Here is a 15,484-nt window from a genome sequence, read left to right on the forward strand (position 1 = left end):
TCAACTACACGATTTGATTTTACACGTGAATTCTACCCGCGTTTATTTACCACGAAATAATTTCTACATTTTTTTCCTAAAATCATCATTACACGATTAACAGAACGAATGACTTATACTTAATGTCACCGCTATTGGCAAAATGTTTTTATTGGAATAACAATAATTTCATCTGAATACGTAGTTACGTATAGTATTTTGTCAGAGGCAAAATCCGTGTATGCCGCAATGTAATTCAATATAGGCGAGGGAAAACTAAGACTATTTGATGCGGTTTTAGCCCGTAACATTAAGTGTCACAGTCAGTAGTACTACTTTAACAGTAAGAAATTGAATAAGACTTAACCCACATATATATAAACTGTCAAATACAGTAGTATCCGCTGGTGGTCATAGAGACTTTTACTATCGTGCGTCATATCTTCGGAATAAGTTACACTACCATTTACATTTTAGTCCACCCGTAGACGCATATCTTTGTCACAGCTTATTCTCAAATACTGCCTCTTTTTTGTCCATTTGTTATTTTACATTATCATTGCAATTGTAAATCAAAGAACATATTATGGAATTATGGTAATACAAAAATTATTAGCATTATCATTATTGTTACCAAATGTTGTCTTTCATCATAAACAAGTTATGTTCGAGCAGTAAACGTGTGTTGGGTTTTTCATTTTTTTCCACTGTGGCTTACAATGGATAATTTCAATTTTCCACTGTGGCTTACAATGGATAATTTCAATTTTCCACTGTGGCTTACAATGGATAATTTCAATTTTCCACTGTGGCTTACAATGGATAATTTCAATTTTCCACTGTGGCTTACAATGGATAATTTCAATTTTCCACTGTGGCTTACAATAAAAAAAAATGTGTTTCATTGTTTCATAAATAATCAATAGTTTAAAGTTTTAGAGTTTCTATTTGTTCGTATATTTGTATCCCGTGAATCGTAAACTGTGATGAAGTCAATAATAAACATACAATTCTTTTCATCGTTACATCAACTGTTGCTTTACATAATCAAGAATTATTGCCGTAAAATCCAGCGGGAGTTTGGACTAAATGGAACCAACGAGTCGTATAACTGCCCAAAAAATATTCAACTTCTATCAATAAAGCCCGGTTTACTGCATAATCAACTACTTACTTCGAAGATTGATCACATACGACTCTAGTATTTCTATACTGAGCACCATAAAAGAACCACTGCCTGAAAACTTAGCGACGCGTGAAAAAAAACGCATTGAGATCGATCTCTATCGCTGGCCGTAGCAGTTTTTAACGCGATTCGATGTGGCGTGATTTTTGTTTCCGTTATTTTTCGTTGGCGATAACATTCTGACAGAATGTGACAGACTGTCGCCGGCTGAGCGTTATCTCCTACAACCTAGTCGTGAAAATGGCAGCTTCATTCGTGGTGAATGGACAACTGACAGCGGATAAACTGATCTTTAAAAAGTAACGACGTTCCTTACAGTCAGTTCTCGCTGTGGTTGAGATCACACACAGTGCGCTGTCACATGCAGAAGCACGCAGTCTAAAAACCAGTTACTTTCATATCTGGATGTAGTCAATTAGCAGCCAACAGAAATTAACCCCAATCAGCAGCCGCTTATCGGCTCAGACTGAAGATTGTTTAACACGAACTAGAACAGAAATTTTAGAACCCTTCAATTGAAACAGAAATGACGCTCGTCAATTTGACCGCCGATCACACAACTAACTATATCGGTACTTCGATTTCCGATTTCGAAATCAAACCCGGTGTTTCATTGGCGGCAGCTATGATAGTTTTGCTACTGGTAGGTCTGACTGCTGACGGGTTCGTATAAAGGACACAAGACGAATCAAATCAATCACATGAATAACAGGGAGGGTCATCCCTATTTCAAAATTTAAAAAATCAGACCAAACTGAGCCTGCTCTCAAATCTTGGCTCCCAGGGATCATCAGGCTAATGTCTACATTATCAAACCGTTAAGATTTATTTATCAAGGTGTTCCGTAAATGTATACATCAACTTACTGATAGATTTTCAATCAGGGGTCAGTTTTGTAGGTAATACTGCATGGTTTTGAAATTGCAATTATGGTTACCAAACATTAACGGAGGTATATATTGGTAAACATGCGAACTATCGCATATATGATTGTATGATTGTATCGAGCTATGAAGACAATACATCCTGTTCTTACGGAAATTTGATATGTTTTTAACTGATGGTTATTGAACGTTCAAATATTGGCTGGGTTGAAGTATTCTATAACCTGCCTCGATCTGTGTCCTTGACAATCAGGCCAGAATTAGAACCGTAAATCTAATGGATATTGAACCAGGTGCGTTGAAACTGTCAGAAATTTAATTTCCAAAACGCCCTGCTATGGCTGTTATTAGAGGCAGTGAGTTAGAAAACGATGAGGTAGATGAGAAGGAGGATAGTGAAGAGAAAGGGAGGGAGAACGATAGAAGGAAAGGTTGGAGAGAGGGTGATAGGGTAGAAAGGCTAGGGAGAATGGGAGAGAGGGGAGGGACAGAGAGAAGAGGTGAGAGAGAGGGAGAAGGGAGATGGAGAGAGCGGGGAGAGAGCAGGGGGGGGGAGAAGAGATGCCGAACTGCTTGAATTAGTGATTATTATACTTCGGTTAATAAACAGTCGTGATAGAACTAATAGATTGTGACAAGAGAGAAGGAGAGGTCATTCTAAATTAGCACGGAACATTACCAAGATTATTCTAATTGACTGATTCCCTGGTGATTCCTGTGATGAAAATTACTCGGGTAACTCGTGGGGCACCTGTGCCGCTAACCGCCATGACGTCCATCGTTAAATCCTTCTTGTTACGTATATTACACGTAACGGCCAGCAATTTACACGCTGTTCGTAAATATAACTGAGGATGGTTGGTGAAAAATAGCTGTAGGTGTGGGGGAGAGATGGCCTAATTATCAACAGTGTATTCAAATATAAAATCGAGCAGTGTTCAGTAGTTTTATCACTAAAATGAGAGGACAATTCTTCAATATCATCTACAGAGAAATCGTGATGTAGAAATTCATCCCTAAGTTGGTATTTTGTAAGTTTTCTCAATGGTTAGAAATAAGCTATTGCTTTTCCCCCGGATACTCTGCGTAAAGAATATGGTGATTTTTTTAGTTTCAGACGGATATAGAAAATCCATAATTATGTATTTATTCATTTCGATTTCAACCAATCAAACTCACGATTTCGAAAGAAGTAACCCGGATACGTGTATACAATCATAGATAAATCAATATTCAAGAAAAATAAAATACGTTGTTGGTGGCCGAATATTGTCTATGTTTCTCCGGTATATTTGATGCGAGGAGTGGGCTGTTTGAGTATCGACTATCTGCTTCTGTCTCAATTTCCTGTCATTCTGTATTTCCGGCTTAAAACTCCGTTTATGACGGCCATTATTGACTCCATTCTATCCGGATCTGACGTCACTATCGTGCACGCGGAGTCCGGTGAAACTTCTACCGTTAGCAAGACTTAATTATAGTATTTCAGTATATGACAAGAGTGGTGTCCGTCCACACGTCTCATGTTCGTTTACATCTACAACAAACTTAAAGTTTCCCGACAAAATAACAATAGATCCGGAATAGATGTTCAAAGAGGGCAAGCCGCCAGTTCCAGACCTGAGAATAATTCTTGCTGAACTTTCAGACCAAACCATACGATCTATCTACGGTTACATGAACCAGGGGTGGATTCAGCCTAACTCGTGCAAGCTCAATCCCCTTATCTCGGATGTGCGGAAAATCAAACTTGAGATCTCCACAAATGTTTAGGTTGCATCTGGAGGTGGTAAAATTGCAGTATTTTCTGGGGTGTGCTGCGACACTAATCGACTGAGCAGTAATTGTGAACCGAGGCTAAATCCGTCGCTCTGTGAACTGAATTTAAGATGTTTAGGTTACGAAACGCGACGCAACGTGGTTTGGTTTTATACCACTGATAAATAGATTATCGTGAAATGTCGTCAGAGTTCGTGAAATGAAAATTGAGACAGAATTCCGGAGAGGTTTTAAGTTTGTTCAGTCGCCAGCGGCTGTGTATCTCGGAGAGATTGGGAGATGAAGTGGCAAGAGGATTATTAGTTCTTGCTTATAATAATCGATCAAAATTACGTAGGATTTTAATTAAACACGAGTCCCAAAGAGTCGAGTAGGAGATGACCATAGCTTGCCAGGGGTCATTTCTTAGCGTACACTTTACTGCCAATAGTGTAATCACAACGTAATCCTCACTTTCTCAATAAATAAAGCCAATATTCCGTAGCTTTTTCGCGTCGAAAATAATCTGACGGCTTTTTTGTAAACGTCGCATGAGAGAATGCTAGCCTTTAGATTATAGTCGCCATCAATAAGTGGTTTATTGATCACTGGAAAATACAAGTAATGAGGAATAAACAGTGGAAGAGTACGCGGATCTGAACTAGACTTGGTTGGATTCGTGGTGCGATAATTTCCCCTCGTCTTCTTATTAGCTGCTGGTTTATATCGAATCTCATAACGTCCATTGCTAGACAATACATCAATAGAATACGCGTAAAGGTTTCGGAGATGGACCCGCCGAGATGCTGAATCTGTTTACCAAGATTTAGTATTGGATGTAAATTGACCGATATGAAGTCCTTTAGCCACTAGAATATTCGCTCAGATCACCTGCTACCCTATGACGTAATGCCAATAAATACTTTGTATCGCATGAAGGCTTTATTTACGAGCATGCAATCAAACAGTTTCTATCGTCAAGTCTCAAATCCTCCTACACGAAGTTCATACGTTACGACAGAATCAACTCGCATATAAAATCCGATTTAAATTCGGAAGATCGTTTCGAAATAATGGACGTAGAAAGGCAATAAAGAATACGCACAAAAATACAGCTAGAGGAATGTGTACATTATATATATTACATCATTTATGCGACAGGGAGCGCGGCGGGATGCGCGGCAGGGTACGCGGCAGGGTGCGCGGCAGGGTGCGCGGCAGGGTATGCGTGGCAGGGTGTGCGGCAGGGTGCGCGGCAGGGAACGCGGCAGGGTGCGCGGCAGGGTGCGCGGCAGGGTGCGGGTGTGCGGCAGGATGCGCGGCAGGGTGCGCGGCAGGGTATGCGGCAGGGTGCGCGGCGGGATGCGCGGCAGGGTACGCGGCGGGATGCGCGGCAGGGTACGCGGCAGGGTGCGCGGCAGGGTATGCGGCAGGGTGCGGGTGTGCGGCAGGATGCGCGGCAGGGTGCGCGGCAGGGTGCGCGACAGGGTGCGCGGCAGGGTGCGCGGCAGGGTATGCGGCAGGGTGCGCGGCAGGGTATGCGGCAGGGTGCGCGGCAGGGGTGCGGTTGTGTGAGAGATAATTCATCATATGGAAATTTGTGAGAAACGAATTAATAAAACAGCACAGAAACTCATTAATCATCTTATATATTTCAACCATAAAACTCTTCGATCATTTTATATCTCTGAGAAAATGTTTCGCTTGACGACAAACGCGCCTCATACTACCGAAATAGCGTAGAAACACTGAACTGCAAACTGCCTGGAGATCTATAGAACATATCATCTGACGTTACAGTTACTGTACGTCAAAATGACCGTAAAATCTTTTTTCAATTCATTTATGACACGCAGTTGCGTCACGTGACCAAATGTAGATGAGAAGAAAGACGTGTAACTGATTTGAAATATACAGTTTTGAAATTTCATTCCTCACATATTCAAAATTGTATATTTCAATGAATAATTCGTACAAGAATAAAAAAAGAATTAATTTCTGATTGACCAGTCTGCTGTACATGTGCGTTTTATAAAAAGATAATAATTACATTGTATAATGAAACCGCCGTTAGATATTGCTGGTATATTGATGGGTGTGGCTCCTCATCCACCCGGGAAAACTACACTATCACAAAAACGCTAGCTTCACATTTTACAGATAATCATGAAATCAAACTGACATGAATTCCCAATGGAAATAACCTCGTCTGATTACATCGCTGATTTTCGTGTAATTATCAATTGTAAATTCAGTCCAGGGAGAGTCTTTTTTATTCCATATTTGAATTGATAGTTTTCGGATTTCTGAGACGTGAATTCAAATTTCAAGTGGCAGTTGAAGAATAAAAAGTGATTGGCCTACTTTTGGAGCATTCCGATATTTGAGTTCAGATGCAAATGGCGACATGGAAGATTTTTAAATCATGCTCTGGACGAGGCAGATTGTAAGGTGTTAAGCGCTGTGTGGGGGATAAACACTTGACCACGCTGAAGGGGATTTCTTCCTAACGTTGTACATGCGTCATTACCTAATATGATGACGTACACACCCCCTACCCCTGCGCCAAGTGAGATTTTTGCTATAATTTCATGTGGCGTAGACTCATCACGTTTAGTTTCCACAAATTTAGTAAATAGTTGATTACAAATAATTGAAGTAATTCAAGTGAGTGGTTTTATCACTAGTGAGTCCAGTGAGTGGTTATATCACCAGTGAGTCCAGTGAGTGGTTATATCACCAGTGAGTCCAGTGAGACCAGTGAGTGGTTATATCACCAGTGAGTCCAGTGAGACCAGTGAGTGGTTATATCACCAGTGAGTCCAAGTGAGTGAGGTTATGGTTTAGCTTTGCTTTCCTTCTTGCACTCCATTCAGCAAAAAACCACCAAAATAGAGAATATCCTCGATCTATTCCCCATTCCTTAATGGTTGACGTTACTTTAGTTATAATCTGATCTATTCTCAGACGAATGGCACAAAGAACCGACCGTAGTACATCGTATTACATGCACTACAGTTTGAATCTAAACCCGCAAAACCAGTGATGAAAATAATGACACACTTCTCCGAAAACTTCAAGGAAATTGTAAACAGATAGTGTGTGTATAAATCTATCGGTTTCCCGATGTGAAGCTCTCGCCTTCATATAGCTTCATCAGGGATCGCTAGAAAATCTCATTTACGAAAGGAAATTGCCTTTGCTTTGGTAATCTATGAAAGTTTGATAATTTTAGACAAAAGAGCTGGAGCGCGCAGTTGATTATTATGATCTAAATTCGATGTTGTCTGAAATGAACTTCCTGCGGCTATTTCTCATTAGGAGTATTAATACATCGTGAAAACTGTCCCTTTATTTCATCAGATCTACACTCTTGTAATGACGTATTATAAAAATCGAAAAAACAAGAAATCGCATGGGGTACCGCAGCTTCTGTCAGTGGCAATCGATGATTCTACCTGTGGCGAGTGAGGATCCACCAGGAGCGCTAGTAGTTACTCGATCTTCGCTTCAGATCGAACCGATGCCGAATCCCATTCAAAGCATTACATATCACGTCTTCGATTGTTCCACCTGTGACAGACAAGGATTGGACGTTATACAATACGTTATTCTTTAAAAGTGTTATTATTATTATTATTATTATTATTATTATTATTATTATTATTATTATTATTATTATTATTATTATTATTATTATTATTATTATTATTATTATTATTATTATTATTATTATTATTATTATTATTATTATTATTATTATTATTATTATTATTATTATTATTATTATTATTATTATTATTATTATTATTATTATTATTATTATTATTATTATTCCCGTTGAATCCGATTAGGTTTCATTCGGCGTCCAGACTAATGATGTAGGTAGAACCAAGCCCTAAACTACCGAGTGGAGAGTGAAGACTCGTGGTGCCAGAGATGTTTAAACCCTGTCGCAGGTTCATAGGACCTGCCCATACTGCCCAAAACTACTTTACCGTACGTAGGCCTAGCTCATGTTTCTTTCAGTACGACAAAATAAATTCGAACTTTCTGTCACTTGCAGCTGGAATTTAGAACCTGACGTCAATATTATAGATCAAAGCTGTGTAGATCAGGGGGGTAGAAAACGAAGTCTCTTGATGACTTTGTTTTCACTTCACACTGAATAGAATAAGCTTTCTGATAGGATTTACTCCTGTCAAAGGGATCCACAAATACAACGGCTGATAGAAAAATGTCTAATTTGCAACATGAATCGAAATGGACAGGAAAGACTCCATTATCGGTATTGTACACTTGGACAGAGAGCGGATTGCGCATCCTACGTTAAGACACGAGTCTGGGATGATATCAATTCGAAGAGAAAGGTCAAAATACGATTTTTCACTTCATCTGAAATCAATCCTTAGATATTTATGTACGATATACCTGGTTTATGATGTACCTGGTTTAGTCTTATAAAATCACTGTTTTAAAAACTGTATAGTTAGAAGAAGATATGAATATAGCCATAGAGTGATCGACTGATCAACTTGAATGATTTTCGTTGGAAACTAGAAGTAGTTGAGGAGATTTAGTCTATTTGATCGTCGGAGCGAATTTCTGTTGAAAGATCAAACATTAATCATTCATTTCATTAGGGTTAATTTGTAAAATCGTAGTGGATGAAGAGATCACAGATCGTATTGGAAGCACTCAACACTTTAAAAAAAGACATCATAAGTCAACAAATCTTTGATTTCTGATTTACGTGCGCACGCAGAAATTCCCTAATGATATGATTCGTCTGAAAAAATAAACAGCAGAGCCTACTGCCTACTGAGTCTACTGAGTCTACTGTAGCGGGCGGTGGAGGGTATCAATAAGTGGCGTTTTAGTCTCAAATTACTTGAATATCAAAGATAAGAAGTTTGTTTTGACTCCTTCGCTGTGAATATGATCATCGTTATATACAGCAGCTCAACCTAGACACGTAGTCGTCGCAACTGTGCGAATAGTTTCGCTGCTGGGTTCATATCAATTATTCACAAAATGATCAGAGCTCAATTCTCCTCTTATAGATTTACATCATTTACGGTAATACATAAAAACACAACTATCTGCACTCATTCGCAGGTGCTTCAGACACGAACGAACTCTGCAACTTTTAACATGTATACCTTTTTCTAATCATTTTCTGGGTCAATGAGACGTTTACTGTTTTACTTGCAAAGTTATGGGATTTAATTTCGTTTTCCAGATGCATGTTTGAGAAATTTGACACCACGTATAGATAGGAAGATGTAGGTCAATGACAAGAAAATTCACCAAGAAATTAATCTAAGGAAAATGTCGAAGTGAAAGCCCCATTTCTTTCTCAGATTTTGAAAGTGAATTTTGGAAAGCTTGGCGGCTTGTCCCGTTTAACATGTCACAGATCCGAATGAATAATTACACATGAAATTATCTTTTCCAATTTACCTGTCTAAACTGAATCGGCCACAAGCAATTGTCAATTCACTAATTGCAGAAATGTCGAAAAATATTTTTCGAATTGGGATGAATTTTCAACGCAAGATTCTTGATGAATAAATTGTGCACAAGCAGCTCTCAGCCATAGATCATATCAGACCTTCGTCGGAATATTCATTGATATTCTAAATCTAATATAAAAATGTTTCGTTTCGAAATACTTAATTAAGGATGTTTAATTTCAGGATGATTTTCAAGACAAGAATAAGGAACTCGAAGATAATTTTCAGGTTGTTGATGAATATATCGACGGGTTTTGTTGACTAAGTTGGTTTGTTTCGACCGCCTTCAGCGAAATCAACGCATAATTTGAGAAAATCTTTTCTATTAGCAGCATGTCGGTGCGAACTATGAAAGGTGTTGCTCGGGGGCTATTTGTGCGGACTATTCTCTTTAAACACGGGATATCGTTTACAGGCAACCGACAACTTTTAATAATAGGTTGTAAATATTTCAGTAAAGACGCCACGTAGAATCATATAACGAACGAAGTAGCGAATTAACACTTGATATTTATCTAGTAGTTTTTGAATGCTGAAACCAGGCGTCGGTTTAACAGTAGCAGCTTCGACCAGTAAGAGCATCATGGTTCCATAAATACTCTAATAACGCGCCCGACCAGACTATTTTTGGACTTAAGTCATGACTCTTGCAAGTCAAGGCTAGGAATTAACTAAGACTTTTCATTCTATAGCCCCTCTAACAAGTCTTAATTATCTCAAATCATGACCGTGCATCTGAGGCCCACAGAACGACAACATTTCAGTCATACGTGTCATCAATGTGTAGTGACCATCTATGTAGGTGCGTTCAGCTATGACCTTCTGTGGTCACAACTGACTGGTCATCAGACTGACCACTGGTTCCATACGACACAAACCTTTGCCCGCTATCACCGCTCAGTGGCATAGTGGTTAACCCGCAGACGGTATAGTCAGTTGGACCCGGGTTCGAACCTTGCAAGGGCTATAGTTCGGATTTTTCTGTCTACTACTTTTGCCTAGAGAGACTTTTTGTTATCAGGGAATACAGAACTGTCCTTAGATTATTGGTTAATGGTCCGGTAATTTGATTAAACTGGATTATGATCTAATATTTATACATGAATCTATAGACGAAGTTTTAATCACCAGATTCCATGTTGACGAAAGTAAGACAGAAGTATATGCATGAAGAAACTAAATCTATATGCACAGATGGTTCAGCTGATATCAGCACGAATAGACGCTTAATCAATGCATTCTCCAGAAAGTTCATAAAACGCAATATGTCATTTCTTTACGAGAATCACGTTAATCTCGATGAACAAATAAGCTCAGTATATCAGCTTCATCTCATTCTGTCTCTCTGATAGTATAGACTACATATATAGACAGCACTTGAGTCCCCTGTGAACTGTCTGATATCATATAACACCGATAGAGTCTGATATTTGGTTTGTTTCAGTTGATGAGAGATATAATGTACCGGGTTGTTATTACCGGGTGATTTTATACTGTACAAATATATTTTGATACTGTCAACAATAATTCGGAATCTTTGGCTAAACCGGGGTCAATATCCCGAACCCGATTTCTCGAAACTTGTCTCATTTTGCATGGCCTGAATCCCTTTGGAACCGAAACGCGCAAACAGCTTCTTCGTGTATGCAACTTCATTTTTCATACCAAACCCTGTCTGATGAATATGTATGAGAGTTTGGTAGAGTTTCCCTGACGATCCATCTCAACTTGCGATGAAATACATATAGAATATATACATACATTTAAAAATATCAGCTCCTGTTACGATATATCAAATAGAATTCTCAGAAAAGATGCTTTCCCCTGAAATAACGGCGTCTAAACGATGAACTGATGCGGAGGTGTTTGTTGATCCATTCAACACGACGAAAGCTGTTCTGGAATTTTACCAAGAAACCACTTAAAATTCGTTTTTGGAACAATGTCACTAAAAGAGCTATCGCGATTCTTGTATCCATTTCCTGTATTGGGTTATACGAATCACGTGTCCCTAAACATTGCTCCCAACGATTAATGCATATTTTTGGATGATTCTGGACCCAGTTGAACAAGTTCATTTTGAATTAGTTAAAATGAGTTCATTTTGAATTCAAATTAGTCCATTTTCATTGAGTTAAAATAAGTTCATTTTCGATGAGTTATAATAAGTTCATTTTCAATGAGTTAAAATAAAGTCATTTTCAATGAGTTCAAATTAGTCCATTTTCAATGAGTTAAGATAAGTTCATTTTCAATGAGTTAAAAATAAGTTCATTTTCAATGAGTTAAAATAAGTTCATTTTCAATGAGTTGAAATAAAGTCATTTTCAATGAGTTCAAATTAGTCCATTTTCAATGAGTTAAGATAAGTTCATTTTCAATGAGTTAAAAATAAGTTCATTTTCAATGAGTTATAATAAGTTCATTTTCAATGAGTTAAAATAAAGTCATTTTCAATGAGTTCAAATTAGTCCATTTTCAATGAGTTCAAATTAGTTCATTTTCAATGAGTTGAAATAAAGTCATTTTCAATTAGTTCAAATTAGTTCATTTTCAATGAGTTAAGATAAGTTCATTTTCAAACCCCGAGTGAAATTTTAACTCACACAGTGTAACCGGATCCTGTATTTTAACGATTTTCATCATCACCGTTATCTTTATCATTATTCAACTACATTGTGTAAAAGTGTTTCTATGGAGTATAAGGATTGTGTACAAGGTTAGAATCTAGAATTTAAAAATATAATAGAAATCAATTCGATCAATCTTGTATTTCATTGATTTGTCTATTGAAATTCGTAAACACGCGCCTAAAATCAGTCATATCGGGTTCAAATCCTTCAAACGTTCTCCGAATTTCTCAATTTTACAGACCGCTGAATTTTGCGCGCTAGATATTGATTGAAATTCAAACAACCGTTATAAATAATGAATGAACGGGTTGTGTCGACGAGTTTGCGCACTTGCATGCAAATGACTGACAATTGATGATTAAAATCAAGCTAATCAATTATTCACTTTATAACTATGTTAAACTACAAAACTGTGAAATTAAAATCATATTTTTCCGTCGTTTCTTGGTGAGGACATCTTTTTAAGTAGAACCGATACGACCAGGTAAATAACGTACGTTGAAATTCAGCATTCCTAGTTCCCCAGTTCAGAACCCAATTCCACAGTTCTGAACAGTTTCAACTCCATTCAAACTTGCAACCGAGAACTCTAGAGCTGGGTCCAAAAGAAGGTGTAATACCATTCAAGTTGTGAGTCCATTTTGACTGTGAGGTATTTTACTGACAACTATCTAAACGTTCTCAAGCTATTGATGGAATGTTCAACGTTCTTCAAATGCAACATGTGTGTATCGTTATTAAGGTAGACTAAATAAAACCTTAAGGGGAGAGAGTTTGGTCCAACATTCACCCGGACCGCGAATTCGAAGAATCAAATTGAATATTCGAATGTGAATGGATAAATGAACCGATTGTTTAAATTGATTTGATCATCGACGAGAAACTGAACATTGAAGCACAGAGCAAATACTAACAACTACTGTTCATTAGACGGCATTCTATTGACACGAACGAGGAGGTTACAAATTCATCGGAGACTTCCCTCCTCTTCTCTTCTTCTTTCTCTCCCCTAGACTAGACACTCACAGCCAGCTGACTCTTTCCCTCTCTTTCCCTCTAACTACATATGACATATGGACTCAATTATCAAAAAGTTTTAAGTTAGTTTTTAAAGTGCTATTTTGGCTACGTTAAGTCTACGTTAATTCTTTTGATGTAACCTGAAAATGTGAACAGAATCTCATCGCGATCAAGTCGTTGAAATAGAAATACGTATGAATTTTGTGAGAGAACATTAAATGACTATTCCTCAATATAATAACAGCTCACTTCAACTCGGATGATTAATTCTATTCTCATTTAATTCAATCTAAATATGCTGTTTTTTTCTGTGGTGATTGAGTGTTTTTTCTGTGTATGTTATGAACGTATTTCGTGTTGCTGTTAATTCCCGATGGAAATTAATAATTTCATATCGTTCTAGACGTCAATTTGAAGTATATCAGATGATTCGGTGATTTTTCATTAATTTCAATCCACACACACACACACACACACACACACACACACACAAACGCAGAGAACGGCGAAAGACAGCTCGGGTCTGAGAGGAATTTTCTCATAATCAGATTTTCTTCAACTAACAAGGCCCGACAAGACGTGCGCAAGATGACGCTAACTTTTAAGGTTTGATAATTCAGCGATGTTAATTCCTCGGGGTCCAATTTTTGCGCCAGCTCACTACTCGTATAGGATACCCACCATAAACGGAGGTTATCTACTTCGCTCCAGAGATTTCCTATCGTTACGTCTAGACCGAGAAATTGCGAGAAGAAAATGTTTTCACGAGGGATTCGTGTTTTGATGTTCAGTGTTATATTCATTTTGACCTATTCACTCTTGACGATTTCCCGTTCCCCTGTTGATACGAACTATTCACCCAGTCTTCGTTCTAGAATTGCACACCAGTGAATACTTATACGTTTTTCTTCAAACGAAAGAGAAAAAAAATAACAATTTTTATCATAGATCATTAGAATCTGAGCAGAGACTTGAAATGATACGTCAGTGCTTGAACTGTTAAAGTCTATGATCAGTGTAAGCGCCATCTCCATTCCTAGCTTTCATAGCCCTTTCCCCTAAAGACCCTACCAATCTACGTACATCCCGTCACCCCTTGTCCTTGCACTAACAATCTACGCACTTTGACCCATAACATCCGTCACCCCTTCCCCTCGCCCTATCAATCTACACCAGTCACCCCTTCCCCTCGCCCTATCAATCTACACCCGTCACCCGTTCCCCTCGCCCTATCAATCTACACCCGTCACCCGTTCCCCTCGCCCTATCAATCTACACCCGTCACCCCTTCCTCTCGCCCTATCAATCTACACCCGTCACCCCTTCCCCTCGCCCTATCAATCTACACCCGTCACCCCTTCCCCTCGCCCTATCAATCTACACCCGTCACCCCTTTCCCCTCGCCCTATCAATCTAGCCACCACATAATCTAATTGTCAACTGCATCTGTTCAACAAATAGGATAAGAAGCTCATCAATTTAGCTATTTCTCCAGTAACCCTGACTAGTGATTGTATTACTATTACAATAGAAGTCCTTGATATCAGCTACAACTATATAGAACGGGTACGCATAGAGATATCGACTGAGGATTGACCCCCCATACTGATCTGATTCGTAATTTTTATCAATTCTATCTTGATATTATTATCATCATTATGTATAAAACGTGGTATAATATAGTGTCACATTGGGAATGTTGAGTCGACGCTGTTTCCTCATTAAGCGCCGTTCGTTTATTCTATTGTTGCACGGGGGACAAACCATTAGTGGATGAATTGACTTGATCCATCTAACGTATATAACACAAGGGATCATCAAACAATGATATTATCATATAATATGTGCAATCACAGGCGGTTTTAATATGCTACGTTGTTGATACAGTCTATCTACGACTCGGGCTGATGAATTAGTGAAATTACTCATCAAACTCTCTCTGCTCTCATCTCCACGATGTCCCTAAAACTAACGCGCCTATAACGACAGACCAGGTCTAGCTGCCTGTAACACCCACGCGGTATGATTTGATCTCATGGTTCAGTTCACCAGAAACATATAGCAGTCTTCTTTCCCATGAGACGATTCCTAATCAAACTAACTTACATATCCACCCGTCCTTTACAAATTAATGAAGACATCGCAGCTCTGTGGGATGGTATTAGTACTCTACAGTGTAGATCTCAGGTTTGTTGCCTATAGACACCAAAACCATGACGACGGGAACTAGGCGCCAGAACTTAGTTAGTTGAAATCAATTTCTAGTAGTTGTTGTCTATGAGGTATATAAATTTATATTATATTTAAAAAGCCCACAATATTAACGAGTTCGATAGCTAGCTTCTATCCATGTTCAGAGATGTATTTGAAATTCATCTTAAATACTGATGAAGATGGATAGAAGTAATCAGCCCGCAACGTCAGTGAAACAGATTTTTTAGTTCATGTTCGTTGATATTGTGGCTTTTTTCTTTTTAACTTATCTAGTTATCAGGGAAAGCAAAGCGA

Source organism: Tubulanus polymorphus, chromosome 1 (assembly GCF_964204645.1).
Source record: "Tubulanus polymorphus chromosome 1, tnTubPoly1.2, whole genome shotgun sequence".
NCBI lineage: Eukaryota > Metazoa > Nemertea > Palaeonemertea > Tubulaniformes > Tubulanidae > Tubulanus > Tubulanus polymorphus.